Source organism: Pyrgilauda ruficollis, unplaced genomic scaffold (assembly GCF_017590135.1).
Source record: "Pyrgilauda ruficollis isolate IOZ18807 unplaced genomic scaffold, ASM1759013v1 scaffold27, whole genome shotgun sequence".
Taxonomy (NCBI): Eukaryota; Metazoa; Chordata; class Aves; order Passeriformes; family Passeridae; genus Pyrgilauda; species Pyrgilauda ruficollis.
The window spans coordinates 3259406-3274831 of NW_024524044.1; positions in this window are offsets into that span (position 1 = coordinate 3259406).

Sequence of the window (15426 nt, forward strand, 5' to 3'; positions counted from 1 at the left end):
ATGTAAGATGAAAGACTGTATAATACCTTTTATACATTTAATAGTGCCTTACTGATTTTTATTCTGGTATGCGTATGCTATTTTAACTGACAAAGTACTCCACTATAATTGGGGCTCTTTATATCATCTCAGTAGGGTATGTAATTGGTGCCCAAGCACTACACAATTCCTCTTCAATCAGTGATGTAGGATTCAGAAATTTGTCTCATCTCCAAGTTGCGCAAAGTGACCACACTGTGAATATGCTGTACTCCGATATATTTCATGTTACAATCCTACTTTTTGAGGCGCCAGATTCACAGTGCCTACCTTTGTTTCCTTAGCTTTTTTGCAAGGTAGTATGTTTGGTTTTGTTTTGCTTTTAAATTTTGGTTCAAAGAGAATTGAAAGGGTCTTCATTATGGAAGTCTGGGACAGTACCAAGACACATGTTGCATTGTAAGTTTCTTCATCTTTTCTATGTTCTCTGCTATATGCAACTTCTAGTCAAAGAGACCGGTAAAAGTAATGTCTTTGGAACTTTGGACTTAGCATCTAAATAACTGAAGTTCCATAGTGTTAAAATATTTGAAAATTAAAATGAATTGATTATGTCTTTCTTCCTCAAATAAAGCACCAGAAGTTCTATCAAGATGGATTCTGCAGAATTTTGCAGTTACTGAGGACTAATTAAGAACAAGCTGGAAAGAATAAATGTATTAAACAATGCGGTATTTCTTTCCTCCCTAGGAAATGCAACTCCATTTTTCTGTTTCTTCATTTGAGGAGGAGACACCTTGATTACATATTTAATGTAGACTAACAGCAGTGGTTTAGAATCCACAATAACTTCAAGGTCATTAGAAGTAGTGTGTGAAGGATAAAGGGAAATGTGTTACAAGGATCCCACTACTCTTGACAACTGCTGTCTCTGCCTCAGTAATCTGCTTTGCAACTACCAAGCTTTCATGGGGTTAAGTCTAAGAAAATTAGGGTGGCCATGACTGAAATTTTATTTTCACTGTTGTTTCTTCAGAAGGAGTAATTAGACATATTTACACAATTACATTTTAGTAAACTATTATGTCAGCTTAACTGTAACACATATTCTGGTTAAAGTACGTTAAACAGCAATCCAGAAGCAATTTAGCTGCAGAAGGCATTATTTTCTATCTAATTATTTGCAAATTAATGAATAAAATTAAATTCCAATCACTGTAAAAAAGAAGTAATGGTGAGAATCAGAACTACATATTAGTTAAAGCTATGCAATGCATAACAGAATTAAAGCCGCCTTTTATTCAAATTCAATGCTTAAAAAAGAACAAATCCATCATCTTGAAATTTGACTTGTAGCTTGACATTAAAAATAATATGAGTAGAATTTTCAGTGGGGTAAGCACAAAACTAGTTCAAGTAGTGTCACTCTCAATTAATGTACTCAGGTGCTGTGCCCATTAAAATTCCCACTTGTGGGTTCAGCTCTCTATGCAAATGGGGTCATTACCTGGAGAATTTAATTGGGTATGACACTGGGAGTAGGAATTTTCCTTTCAAAATAAACCTTCTTGCACACATTTTCACTAGAAATTTGATTGTTACATATACTTCATATTGTTTGGCTCTATAAATATTTACCAAAATTGAGAATGTCCTCACTTACTTATTCTTTTACAGGTAATTCATAATGCATCAAAATGATTTTTAAATTGTTCCATGTATTGCATATGCAAGTCTTGTTACAAAATCTGTGGTGAAAATCTCTCTTTTTTGGAGTTAAAATGGTATTTTTGCATGTATCACATAATTTTAAAGGTAATTTTTTTAAAGGTAATAAATACTAATTTCTATAATGTCTGCAAGCAGAACCATAGTATTTTTGTAGTACATGTAAATGGAAAAAAAGGTTATTTCATACTGAACTCCTACCTTACACATTGTTTGGAAAGGACAAAAATTTCTTTTGTTTCTTAGTAATATTAATTTCCAACTTTTCTAGACATTACTTTGCATAATCACTTGTATAAATAAGACTAATACTGAAAGGTATTAATCTCAAAATGTACATACCAGTCTTGCAGAAACACAGAATTACATGATTGGATGAAACTTCTAGAGAACTTCCAGTTCAGCAGTCTAAGCTGTAACAGTGTCTAAAAACATTTCTTGGAAGCCTCTGATGAAGGGAGTTTTGGACACTAGAGGTAGTTCTCACTTGTGCTACAGTCAAGTCTTAAGAGATAGAAAGATTTTTTTCCTTACATCCCATATAATCTTACTTTCATTTCTGCAAATAAAACTGATGTATCCATGTTCTATTCCCAGTGGATGTATAGAACAATCACCATTCTCTTGTCGTAACCTTTCATATAGTTTGTATTCTCCTGCCTAGTTTCTCTTGCCTAATCCAAAGAAATATAGTCCCAACCTGTTGTTTTTCAGTGCAACATTCATTTCAGGCATTATAAAACTGTATGAACTGTGCTTTTCATTTCAAAGTATGACAAGACTGAGGGAGCAACCCATGAAGGAATTTTTTTTCTGCTAACAAGAATGTTGGATAGGGTCTTGAGGTAAGAGATACATTCATGTCAATAATGTGCATGGATTTCTGTGGCATGAAAGTTGACAGTATTTCATTTGCAGCTTAACTTCTGTAAAGGAAACAGTCAAAGAATCAGCATTATGATCATCTACATAATCCCTTGAAAGATTTTTGTGGGATTTGCAGAACCCTTTTATAAATTTCCAGGATGGAGACCTACAGGTGTTGTATTAGCAAAAAAAAAAAAAAAAAAATTTGAGAAAATGAATCGACCATATCATTAAAGCTTATCTACATTTGTTACTTTCGTATTTTCACTCCATCTCAGCTTTCAGCTTCTTGCCACTCTTTTGGGCACTTGGTTTACTAATCCAGCATCGTCTGTGTTCTCACTGAAACTTCTTGTCCAGTTCTGTTGGGTCTCATTGCTTCTTTGATGCTTAATACATAGTTATGAAGGGAAAAAAAAAACTACTGAAGAGTGATGTTTTTTCTTATTGAACTTACCTTTAACCTTGTAGTAGCCTTGCAATATGGTTTTAAGATCATGGGTGAGAATTAATTTTAACATAAACAAACTGTGTTTCAAAAGGTTAATCCTCCTTACTACTCCCTTACAACTCTTCATGTTCAAAAATGATAATTAGAATAATTTTATTCACAGAGAAGATCTAATGTATTTCATGTAGTTTTATGGAAAATACTTTTCAATTATTATTCACTAATGAGAATAAAACTTTTATAAAAATAATTTTACAGCCATAATATACCTGAGTTCTTAACCCTTTTGATTTAGGACTGATATGACATCCTGACTTGCAATATTATTCTTTAATAAGTACATGTGATGTAGACTGAAACCAAGTAACTGATGGGTCTCAGAACTGTAGCTGTCAAATGAAAACATGTTAAAAGGGTGATTTTAGAGAGGTTCTGAGGAAATTGGTACTGTGCCTGCAACATTTTAATCAATGATCTGGAAACATTTCTAGCAGAATTTGCAGATGAATCAATAGTTGATGGAACAGTAAATTCAATACATATCATTACAAGGTGCTTATTTAGAGCCATCTGAACCTGGTAGGATGGATCTCTTCTCAGAAAATGTTTTTCCATGCTATGAAAGGGAAAGGAAATATTCAGAATTTATTTCATATAAAAAAGAATAATTTCAAACACTTTGAAATGACTTAAGGATCATGGTAAAAAGGTACTGAACAATGAGTTTCAGCTGAAATTCTGCAGCCATTCATGGTGACCTTTCAATATTTCAATGGGTAGTTTAGTGAGTGGAAGCAAGGAAGAGTGAGCGTGCTAAGGAAACACACGCTTTCAGTTCTTCATGTTTTGAAAAACAGAAAGCTCGAAACAGAACATTGGAAATTACTTAGAGATATAGAATGACTTTAGCAAGAGAGAATTTCAGAGCTCATTCTGCTCATTTTCAGCCAGCAGAAGACTGAGCTGTGACTTCATCACACTGTGCTGGTATCTTCACAGGCACAAATTACAGTGCTTTGAAGCTTTTTGTATTCTGCCAGAGAGATACAGAAAGAACCCAGCTCTAAAGCCAAACAAAAATGGATGTCCAATTTCTTACCCGAATGTACCTCTGAAGATAGTAATGAGTTGAACAAACCATCAAACCCAGTATTTAATTACTCTGCTCTTGGCAGTCTTGGTCCACAACTGATGCTTTTCTCAGAGCTACATTTACCTTTAAAAGGCTGTGTGTGTATATGAATACATATATATATATGTATAGCACATACAGAGAAAAAAATGTAGTCAAGTGCTGAACTGGACAGAATTTTATTTCTTTTCATCTTAGAGAACTTAGATGAGATGGTATAGTACTACCTCATGGATTTGTCTGGTGGTAGGAAGAGATTACCCTGTGTGAATGGGTTTGTTGAATTCTTAGTTTTGTCAAACATTAAAATAAAAGAAATACGTTTTTTACCCCTGCAGGATCTCCACAACACAAATATGTATGTTCTCTATCACAGTAGTTGTCCAGGATAATATGTGGTCACAGATGATTCCCTTACCAACATTCAAATATGATGCATGTAGGTTATAGTTCTGGACTAATAATTCAAATAAAGATTAATTTCTATTTCAAAAATGTAAAACATATTAGATATTAATTTCAAGGGCAAAATGAAATTGAAGTCCCTAAGAAAATACCTTAAATTGGATGAATTACCTGTAAAACAAACATCATAGATAAAAAGTGAATTTGCTTAATATAAAAAAAGTTAATAAAATGTGCTGTGAAAGGAAGATAAACAGCAGTGTTAAGATAAATAGCTCACTCATAGTGAAATAAAGCATGAAAGTTCATCTCTGATATAGAAGTTTATGGAAAATTCACAAGACAAAATGCATTCCAGTGTATGAAACAAAGGACCAATGGGATTTGTGTGTTTTGAGCTGCCAGTAGGCCCATCATAACTGTTACAGATCTACTCTGAAATGTTAAAAAAGCAAAAATACAGAGCTAGAAGGTCCAATTCCTCTGGGCTGAGAAAAGGAAGTGGATACTGACTGTTCTTTGTACACTGTCCTTCCACACCTTGCAATGCAGGAAATTATAGAGCAGGTGGAGAGGTCAGACGTGTGTGGAGACTTACTGCATATTTCACTTCCCTGCTCCTTACTTAGAGGTTAATAAAATGCTGTGTTACATTGATTCAGCTGTAATTTTGCATTCCCCTACTCCAGGAAATATTTAGCTCACAAACTATACCATTAGGTTTATTTATTTATTTATTTCCCTCAGGCTTCCTTGGTCCTGTGTTATTCTTACGGGAGTCAAATGATAAAATGAAAATTGACCCCTATGGAAATCATTAGTAGTTTGTAAGACTGTATTATGTGACATGGGGATTTCTCCAATGACCAAATGAATTTTACCCTTTTCTTTTCCTGGTTTCCAGAGAGAAAAGGGCTTAATAATCCACTGTGATGTATATGCTTGCATGTGTGCTTATCCATTTTCTTACTCCCTACTAAGGACTTTTAATCCTTGTGGTCTTGTTTAAATGAAATGAAAACTGAGAGCAATTTAAAAAAGCCAAAGAAAATCAAAAGGAGACTGATCTTATTCTTACCACAGTGAGAGGACATTGGCAGAATTTGGTCAGCTCCTGTAAGCTGTCAGGGAATCCACAGAAGGGAGACTTACTGAAAATATTTAATAGTGGCAGAACCTGCTGTTTTGAAATTACTTTCAAAATAAATCCTACTTCTTTGTCTCCTGTTTTGTAACATTTACTTTTGGAAAAGTTGTGGTATTCCGCTTCAATGATTCAAGGTTTCCCCCTCTCCCCCCCAACAGCTTTCAAAATCCATTGTTCCAAGGAAGTCTTGATGAAGAAAAGTAGAAATTACTGAAAAATAATTTGCTAGTAGTCAAGAAAAAAAAGATCAAATGATTGAAAAAGAAACTCTGTTGATATTAAAATAATTGCTTGTTTATTTCCTTTTTATCAATGATACTTTTTGACTCGAGACTAAATTTAAAAAAAAATTATCCATATAACAAGCTAAAGCAAGTTTCTGAAATAAATATTTCCTAATTAAAATTATAAATAATATACTGCATAATTGTGCTCCAAGTTAGCATTAATAAAGTATTATATGTGTAATTTTTACAACTAAAGCATCTCTGTGGCTGTCATATCTTACTGTACACACAGGTTGATTGCTGCAGAGTAGACATCTGCCAGAAACATTTCAGTTTAGCATGATGAATTTACTGTAACCCTGTCAAAAATTACATAGCAATGCCGAAGTATCGCTTTGAATATAGGTTGAAAAACAGAAATAAGTGTGTTGAGGAAGGTTTTCAAATTCTCTCAGAATCCAGTCATTACCGATGTTCCGGCCGGGCACATAGGAATGCTGCTGCTCCGTGGGGGATTCCTGGGAAGTGAGCATTACTTACTTAATCAGGGTAGTGAAAGGCAAAGTCATGTTGACTGTAGGTGCCCTGCGTAGGTTATCAGCATCCCAGCGAGGACACTGCTGCAAAAAGGGCAGGCAATTTGCACAAAGGTGTAAAGGCTTTCTGAGGCTTTTTGTTAAAACTAAAATGGGAAGGCCACACTTGTTTGCGAAATCCTCTGTGATGACTGTATTTCAGATGCTTGATTTTTTAATTATGTATGAAACACTCTATCCAGCACTGCTTGGGTTAATATGCTTGTTGAAATCTTGTGTATGAATGATTTGGGCCAAATTTGAGCTCAGATAAACAACAGAAGAGGCAATAAAGAAAAGTACCTGCTCTCTGGAGGCTTAATGGTAATTCTCTAGGATCCTGACATTTCAAGCAATAGTCTATCAGGAAAGGTAAGTACTCCTGCATCTTTGATAAAAGATTTTTCAGTGTCTTAGGTGGTTTAAATAATTGTAGGATAACTCACTATTTTCTCAGGTTAGATCTTTTTGTATTTTCAATAGAGGCCAAAGATATTCTAGCATATTTCAAATAGGAGGTAAGATATGATTCTGGGATATTCTCAAACGCCATATTTGTACATTTTATAAAACTATTTTTTATGAAAGGGAATTATAAATCTGCATCTGCATAGGCTTACTGTCTGCCTACTTGCATGAATATTACTATAACCTTCAGGTAAATCCTGGAATCAAGAGTATCATACCAATACATAGTCTTCTTTAATGGGCTTTTAAACGCTAGACAGCAGAACTGATTGTTCATATGTAGATACAATTAGTGTAAATTATTATTTCTTGAGATTAATATACTAAACAGACATGCATTGTTTGCTCTGTTATAATTTTCTGTTGTTACATGATTTCAAACACTGTCTATAAAAGTCTGACAGATGTGTAGCAAGGGGTCCTTCTGTCTTTGCTGATATATATGGAAAAAACTTCACCATTGAAACTCATATTAAATGGAGGAACCTGCATTTCCCTCTTACCGTTCCCTTCTGAGAATTGTTCTTCAGAGTTCTGGGACAGTTGAAGCCAAATTGTTCATAAACAGCCAAAGGGAGAATTTCTTTGTTCCTTCAACGAGCTTTGGTGAGGTGTGTGGGAAAGCACCTGTCTGTGAACTTTCAACAGCTACAATCACTGTATTTATGTCTATAAATGTATTGCTATGTGACTATAAATGTTAATATTTGTTCATGCACATGAGTTCCTCTCTAACTAAATATTCTTGCTTGGATTGCTGATGGCTCACATCCTTCTCTGCCTTGCTCCTGTGAATTACCAGCCCAATATGCTGACGGACTGACAAGACACCCTCTTTTGCTACAGCTGAATTAAGGCCGATGCACATTACCCACAGTGCTGCCTGACAAATTGAATCATCTGCTCTAAGTGATTTTGCCTGTTTCAGAGTACTGGGAAACTCAAAGGGCATCAAGTCAAATTACACATTGATTGCTGTTTGCCCTGTAGCTTTTGCACACAGAAGGAATCACATACAACACTTAGAAGATTAGTGGAGGCTGCATCAAGGGAATATCACATGCAAGCATGTGCAAGTTGGACTTCTCTGGTTGGTAGTAGCATCACAAGTCTAGCCATCCAGGAAAGAGCAAAATTTATGTTAATGTGTGCTTCCCGGTTGACACAGATGTAGACTACATCATCCTTCCCATAGATCTTCTAATGCCCAACTTAGCCACACTGTAATTCATGTTTGATTTGGGGTTATTTTTCCTTCATCAAATAAACAGAGTGTCAAAATATCACCATTAGAATTATGTTTAGATTATTTTATGTAGAAAAACAAATCCATATGTATTAATGTTTATGAACTACTCTATATTAGAATATCTTTAACAATAGAGATCACTGATTAGTGACTGTATGGTCTGGAACTATCCAGATTTGGGGTGACAGATAAGTAGCTGGATGCCTGAGAACACAGCTTCTATTTTCAATCTTTGGAATCCAGAGATTTATACTTCCTTAAAAATCTGTACAAAAATAATTTTAAAGAAAAAGTCAAGAAAGCAAAGATTCTCATATGAAGGGAGGTTGTCTCTGTGTGGGGATTGGCCTTTTCTGCCAGACAACAAGCAATAAGACAAAAGGACTTGATTTTAAGCTCTGCCAGGGGAGGTTTATGTTGGACATTAGAAAGAAATTCTTCACAGAAATGGTGATTGAGCATTGGAATGGGCTGCCCACCATCCCTGGAGGTGTTTAGGGAAAGGTGGGATATGGCACTCAGTGCCATGGTCTAGTTGACATGGTGTTCAGTCATCGGTTGGACCTGATGATCTCAAAGTCTTTTTCAATCTAAAATAAGTCTGTGATTCTGTGAACTGCTTATTGCAATAGCTGCCATTTAAAAGACAATACAAGATACTATACAAATTGCAGTGATATATATCAGCACAAAGCTTTATCTTTATTTCATTAGCAATGTTTGCACTAGCTGGGGCCTTTTCTTTCTCCTTCTTATGCTGACAAGCAAACTTTGCTGGAACTCATAGGAATCATCAAGGCTGAAAGAGACCTCTAGGATCATCCAGTCTAACCATCCACCCCTAAACCACTGATCAGCATCACCCAGTGACAGATCCACAGGCTTCTTGAACATGATAAACTCTCAGTATGCTTCTCAGAGAATTGTTGTAAATATTATGAATTAATAAGCCTCTGTGTATCTTAGTTTATTGATCTATAATTCATGTAGAGTAGGATAAAGTTCAACATGGATCTCTGCATCTCATCTTTTCTGAAAGGTCTTCCAAGTCATTTAGTCCACTAAATGATCATGAAGATTTCTAATTTCTGTCTGTTGCTGTGAAAATTTCTTATTTCAGTTTCTTACAGTTAGCTATTTAAAGCACTAACACTATTTCTCTGAAATTTTGTTTCTATTTCTAAGAAACCAGTAATTTGCTTTCTATTCTTGGTGTTCTCTCTTACACTCATAGACATAGATGTGATATGCAAACATATCACAAAAATATATTCTCTAACTACTTTATGAATTGAGGTTGCCAGTCAATGAGAGGTGACAGCAAATGAAATAGGATTAATATTGTTGTGTATATACAAACTTCGGGGTTATTTCCTGTCATGCTCTATGTTTTGAACAGATCCTTTTGTTCTTTCACCTACTGCGTACTACTCTGTCATGATCAGCATAATAGGAATAATAAGGTGCTTAGAACTCTTCCTAACACAATTTCTGTTTGTTTGCTTGGGCTGAAAGTGTTTTTGTTTGGTTTGTTGTTTCAGTGAATTCCTTCCAAAGAAGCAAAGAAGGCTTTCATTTTTAGTAGCTTTCTTCACCAGATATGAAAGTGGTTTGGATTTGCAGACAGATAGTCTTTTGACTCGACTTAAAATCTACTATATCTGTTAACTAAGGTCAAATGTTTAAAATCTAATATATCTGTTATCTAAGGTCAAATGTCTCAGTAAAACCTTCCACAAAAGTAACTCCTTAACTTGCACTTTTATCAGGTCCCTCCTGCATTTTTTTTCCTCCAGCTTTCTTGATTTCAGAAATGACAATGATGGTGTTTGAGATTTCTGAGAATTTCTGCATTGTGATGAAAATTGTGAGCAGAGGTTTTTTTCCTAATTCTGCTTCTGGGCTGCCTCTGATCTTTGTAATGTACAGCGTAGTGCTGTCTTCCCTAGGCAGTTCTCTTATCATTTTCTTTACTTGCTCTTCTGTTCCTCATATGGGAGTAGCTTGTGGAGCTATGTAAAGGATTCGTTCACAGTAGTAGCTAAACTGCAGAAAAACATTCCTAAGGATTCAACAGAAATGAAGAATTATTAACATTTGTCTTTCTTTTAAGCTCAAAATGAGGAAAAGTGAAGGTCCCACAAGCATCCAAAAAGCCCTCCACCCTGACCTGTCAAGGCAACAAAACTTGTACCCCTTCTAAGTGCAGGATTCTCCTAGTTCTGTAGAAACTACTTTGCTTAGGACTGTATTAAGGTCAGAATGAGTAAACAAAAAGACTTGAACCAAAGCCACATACTTCTTCATAAGCATGTATTTTAAAAACTGGAACACCTTTTCTTTCCTCCCCCTCCCTGCACACACTGGCAAATCATCACCCTTAATACAAAGCAATACATAGCAGGAGTAAATTGCTGCTGTCTCTGGAAAAAAAAAGAGATTTATTTTTTGAATAAGCATCCAGTTGTGGGGGCTTTAATCTGTTTTTCAATCATTGGTACTATGAATTGTTGAACTTTTTCCTCTTGATTTAAGTGTTTTAGAATCTATTCCCTGCCTCAAATCACAGTTGTGGGTACTGGAGCTCCTGTGGGCCAGAGAGCCTGCCTCCTCATGGGGCTAGCAGCATGCATCCTACCACCTGGCACTGAGAGAAAGTCTATTGCTTCTTATCTCCGTCCCATTTTGGCTTCCCTGCTATGCAAGCTTGCAAATATTTATTTTTTATGTTGCTTTGATTTCTTCTTGTAGCTACTTTGGGCTTGAGCCAGTGTTCGCTAGAAAAGAAAGAGATATTCAAAGAGGTTATCACAATATTTCATATTGAAAAGTAAGAAATGCTTATCCTGAAGTATTCGAATCATGTGCTTGAGGCCTCACAAGACCTTGCAGAAGCAAGGTCTTGTGCTCCTACATCTGTGTGCAACTCTGTCCCTATAAACTTGATCACAAATTGTTTGCTTTTTTCCTTCGGTAATAGCAAGTATTATCATGAAATTATTGGAACTTTAATCTGAATCTGCAACTCCTTTTTTCTGTTTCTTTTTCTATAGTATTTTGTTTATATGTCAGACTGTCTCAATTTGGTAGGACCAAATTGACTGCTACTTCAAGAAGCATTTTTATCCTGCTGCCTGGTGTTTTGTTATGCCTCAGGATGCAGATTTATGTTATGGAATAAGTGTAGGAGGCAGCCAAATTAAGAATCTATCAAAAACTGTTAAATTTTCCCAATTATCCTTTTATTTTACTGGTGATTTTAACAGAAATATTTGTGTTATCTAGAAACCAGACAGTTATAACGCTTGTACTTGAGGCAGCCAAGTACACCTTTCCCCATAATTTGAAATGTATGTTTTCCCACAGATGGTACTACAGTGATTTGGGGTTTGCTTTTTCCAGGGTAACTTTGCTGTGTCTTCTATCTTAATTGTCTTTATTTATTTATTGTTCTTTTGCTGTTATTGCACTGTGTTTAGGCCTGTCATTTCGTGGCTGCTCATGACAGTCTCTTCTCTTTGTACAGATCTTCTGTCCTTATTCTTTTCATCACAGCGTGGCCAGTCAGCCAGTATTTTAGAGTGAAGCTAACTGGAGCTTGGTTACTTTTACAGTTGAAGGATAAACCTGTTCTTCTGGCAACCCATATTTCAACAATGAGTAAAGTATTGTAGTCAACAGTAAATAAAAACATGATTTCCTGCAGCTGGAGTCTTAATCTTACATGAGGCTTCCCACAGCCAGAGTTGCAAGTGACAGCCTTTAAATACTGGCGGTACTTCAGCCCATGCAGTTGCAAAACTCTCCTTTTGGCTAAATTCAAGTCTGTGGCTGTCATCACAACAGTACCAAAAGACAATGCTATTTAGCTGCATTTCCTTTGGGAATTACTGCTGGGAAATCAGTGAAGGCCAGTCTAGTTATTTTACTGGAGACACAGTTTCTGTACTGATGGCTGAAAACCATTAGACTTTATTTAGCAGCAGTGCTCTCCATTTAACTAGACCTTCCATCCCCCTGTCCTGGGATATCTTCCTTTCTGAAATTAGCAGAGTTCTCTAATAGTGGAGTTATACAGCTTGTAAAAAATATGCTAATCTTGTTGTTTTAACAGCTGCATGTGTCAGTGTTCACTTTCTGTGTTGCTCTTGCAGAAAGTGCCATAGTCTTAAACCCTCATCTGAAAATGTTATGAGCCTGTCATTTTTTTTTCCTCTTGATTCACATTTCAAAGAGATTTGCTTCTTTTTATCATCCTGTCTGCATTCCCATTACAATTTTACATTATGATATTGAAGCAGCCTTTGATCGTTTTGTAGTTTGCATAGGTCCTTGTGTAATATGTTCACTTGCTTGTCTAGTAGCATGTTCACTTGGCTGTCTAGAAGGCTGCATGTCAGTGACACAACCTGCACAAACCCAATCTCATCTGCCTCTGCTTTTCTGAATGGCTGCTCTGTTTTTTATGATGTCCTATATAAATTGTCAGAGTGTTTGGCTGAGCCCCTTTCGATAATTAATATATTATTTACTGGGGATTTTTATGAATATATTTCCTACACCCTTCACTTCTTTTTCTGAATAATAGCAATTGAATATTTACAGAGTACTGTCACTACATCTTCCCATTTCCCCCCCACACCACTGACATGATTTTACTACAATGATAGAAAAATTAGTGCTGCTGATAGTTAGCATATGATAATGAAAATTACTGTTTTCAATAATATTCACCCTCTTTAAGTGCTTGCATTAAGTTTCAGCATCCCTGTACAGGGACTGCTTTCTTAGAGATCATATGAAACAGAAAGCATGCTTGTTACATTGGTAGAGGTCAATTACACATAAGTTTGGCTGAAATGAAGAAGACTAATGACCGAGGAACAAGCATGTGTGTGAGTGAGTGACAGAATCATTTTCACTGTTTATGGGCAAGTACCACACACTGTCTCTCCCTTACACTCATTAGACTGATTTTTTGGAAGTTGTTGACTTGTAAAGTTTATTTCTGATAACACATAACATCAATAAAAGTGATTATTTTGTGACTATTTTTTAATGAGGAATAGGTGTGAAATGAATTTATGTGTATTTGCGTATGTAATCAGAAGGAATTTAAGAGTGACATAAATCAGCATTGCAAACTTCCAGACAAATTTTATTTGCATCTTATATTTTTATTTTCATTTTGTTTTTGCTTTGCTTTGGTTTGGTTTTGGTTTTGTTTTATGGTATTGCATAAAACCTTAGAGAAAAAAAGGTGGGATTTCTGCTTGCTATGTTGTACTGGGGACTAGTGACAGAAAATAGGGAGCAGCCAGAAAAGTTCCTGTAGGGAGAGGAAAGGAAAGGAAAGGGACCTAAACTTTCATTTTGGCTGCATTCTGCATAGCCTGAAAGCCGCAGGGAAACTTCCAAGTGTTATGGTAGGTAGGCTACAAAGTACTGATCCAGTCTGAAGATAACCAAAGCACAGCTGAGGTTGGGGAGTCTTGAAACTGATTAAAAGTAATCACAGCCCTGTGGCCTGAGGCATGCAGAAAACAGAACCATTAATGCTATCTGGGAATCCATATAATGTCCTACATAGCAATTGCCAGTAAAGGGAAAAAAAAATTCTCTAACACTACTTCTTGAAGACAGGGAAATTTCTTCTTTCTGCCGGAATGCTGAGTGAGAGAATTATCTTGAAGTGGTTCGAGTTTCAGCCCTGATGCTGGTGTGGAGGTGAGGGCTCGGTTGCAGTTTGAGCATTCTAAATCCAAGGGGTACCTTGACTTTTTGAGTTTCTTAATTGACAGTCCAACTTATCTTCATTTATAATCCAATAGAAGCTATCCTGACAGATACCCACATCTTATTTTGTGCTTGATATATTGTAATATATAGAATAACACTGGGAGGAAATTGGTGAAAAATAATTGCAATAAGATATTTCAATAATGACTTGTACAGAACCTGCTGTGAATACCCATATACTGTTGACTTCAGTAAGAATATCGACTGTAATAAACACAATAGAGCTCTATTTTCAGTTTAATAAAAAGATTTGTGTATAAAAAAAGAAAAAGATATGAATTGCATGACTCAGTTGTCTCTCTTGTATTATCTTAACCATATGTGGCTGCTCTTAGAATTAACCAATTTATTATTTTCTAAAGAGCAGCTGGGGAACTGTTTAATATATAAAACTGAAAGGAATATAATTACAAACAGAGGGGCAGAAGTAATATTGTGTAGTCACAGTTTAGAAACCAAGTCTCCATTAGTTTGTTTCAGCATTTATCTTAATAGGATGTTTTCGCCACAGCACGTTTATTCCACCTGTTTGTAGTCCTATAAACATCTTCATTCATATTTCTTCTGTGATTTTTTTTTCATTTTAACATGGACCAGTTTCATCTTGCTTTAAATAAGTTCCTTATTTTCATGTACACATAAAAAACCACATAGACCAAATCACAAAGGCAGCTGAGACCATTTGGAATAGAATTTGAGAAATATAATAAAAAAGAAAATATTTCAGGAATTTTTTAAAATTCACATTTATGTATGCATTTTAAACTCTGAAGTTGTTTTAGTCCTTGTGAAAGATGTTTCAGTATTGGAATATGTAGATTGGTACCCTCTGAATGTGTCCATAAGTTTTGTGCCTGGTACACAAAGTAATTATGTGTGTGCTGGGTAATGATGCAACCATTGCCACTGGGTCTAATTGACCTACATAGATGCTGTATACAGTATCTGCCCATGTGTTTCTAAGGGTTAAAATGACAGATAATTATATTTTTTACCCTATGTGACCATTGTTTTTTAAAATAATGGTCATAGTTTTAGAAATCAGGGTATATTCACACTTAGCAGAATTAATCCTGTACATGTGCCATAAATTGTTACTCTTTTGCATTATTTAGGGTAGCTCAGAAAAGGTGCTCTGAACTAGAGGATTTTTTTCTCACTTTATTAAAAATACTGAATTTTCCTTATTTTTCAATGTCGTACATTTTATAGTGCTTCCTTATTAATGCCTTTGTTTTAAAAATGGGGCAGAGAGACTCCTGATCTCAGCAAATATCTTAGTGAGTATACTTTTGCTTTGGGGCAAGCACAACTTAATATTCATAAATCTTGAAATGCAGAGGCAAAACGTGAAATGAATCAGTGCATATTCTCAAGTAGTAGGTATTGGGGCTAAATA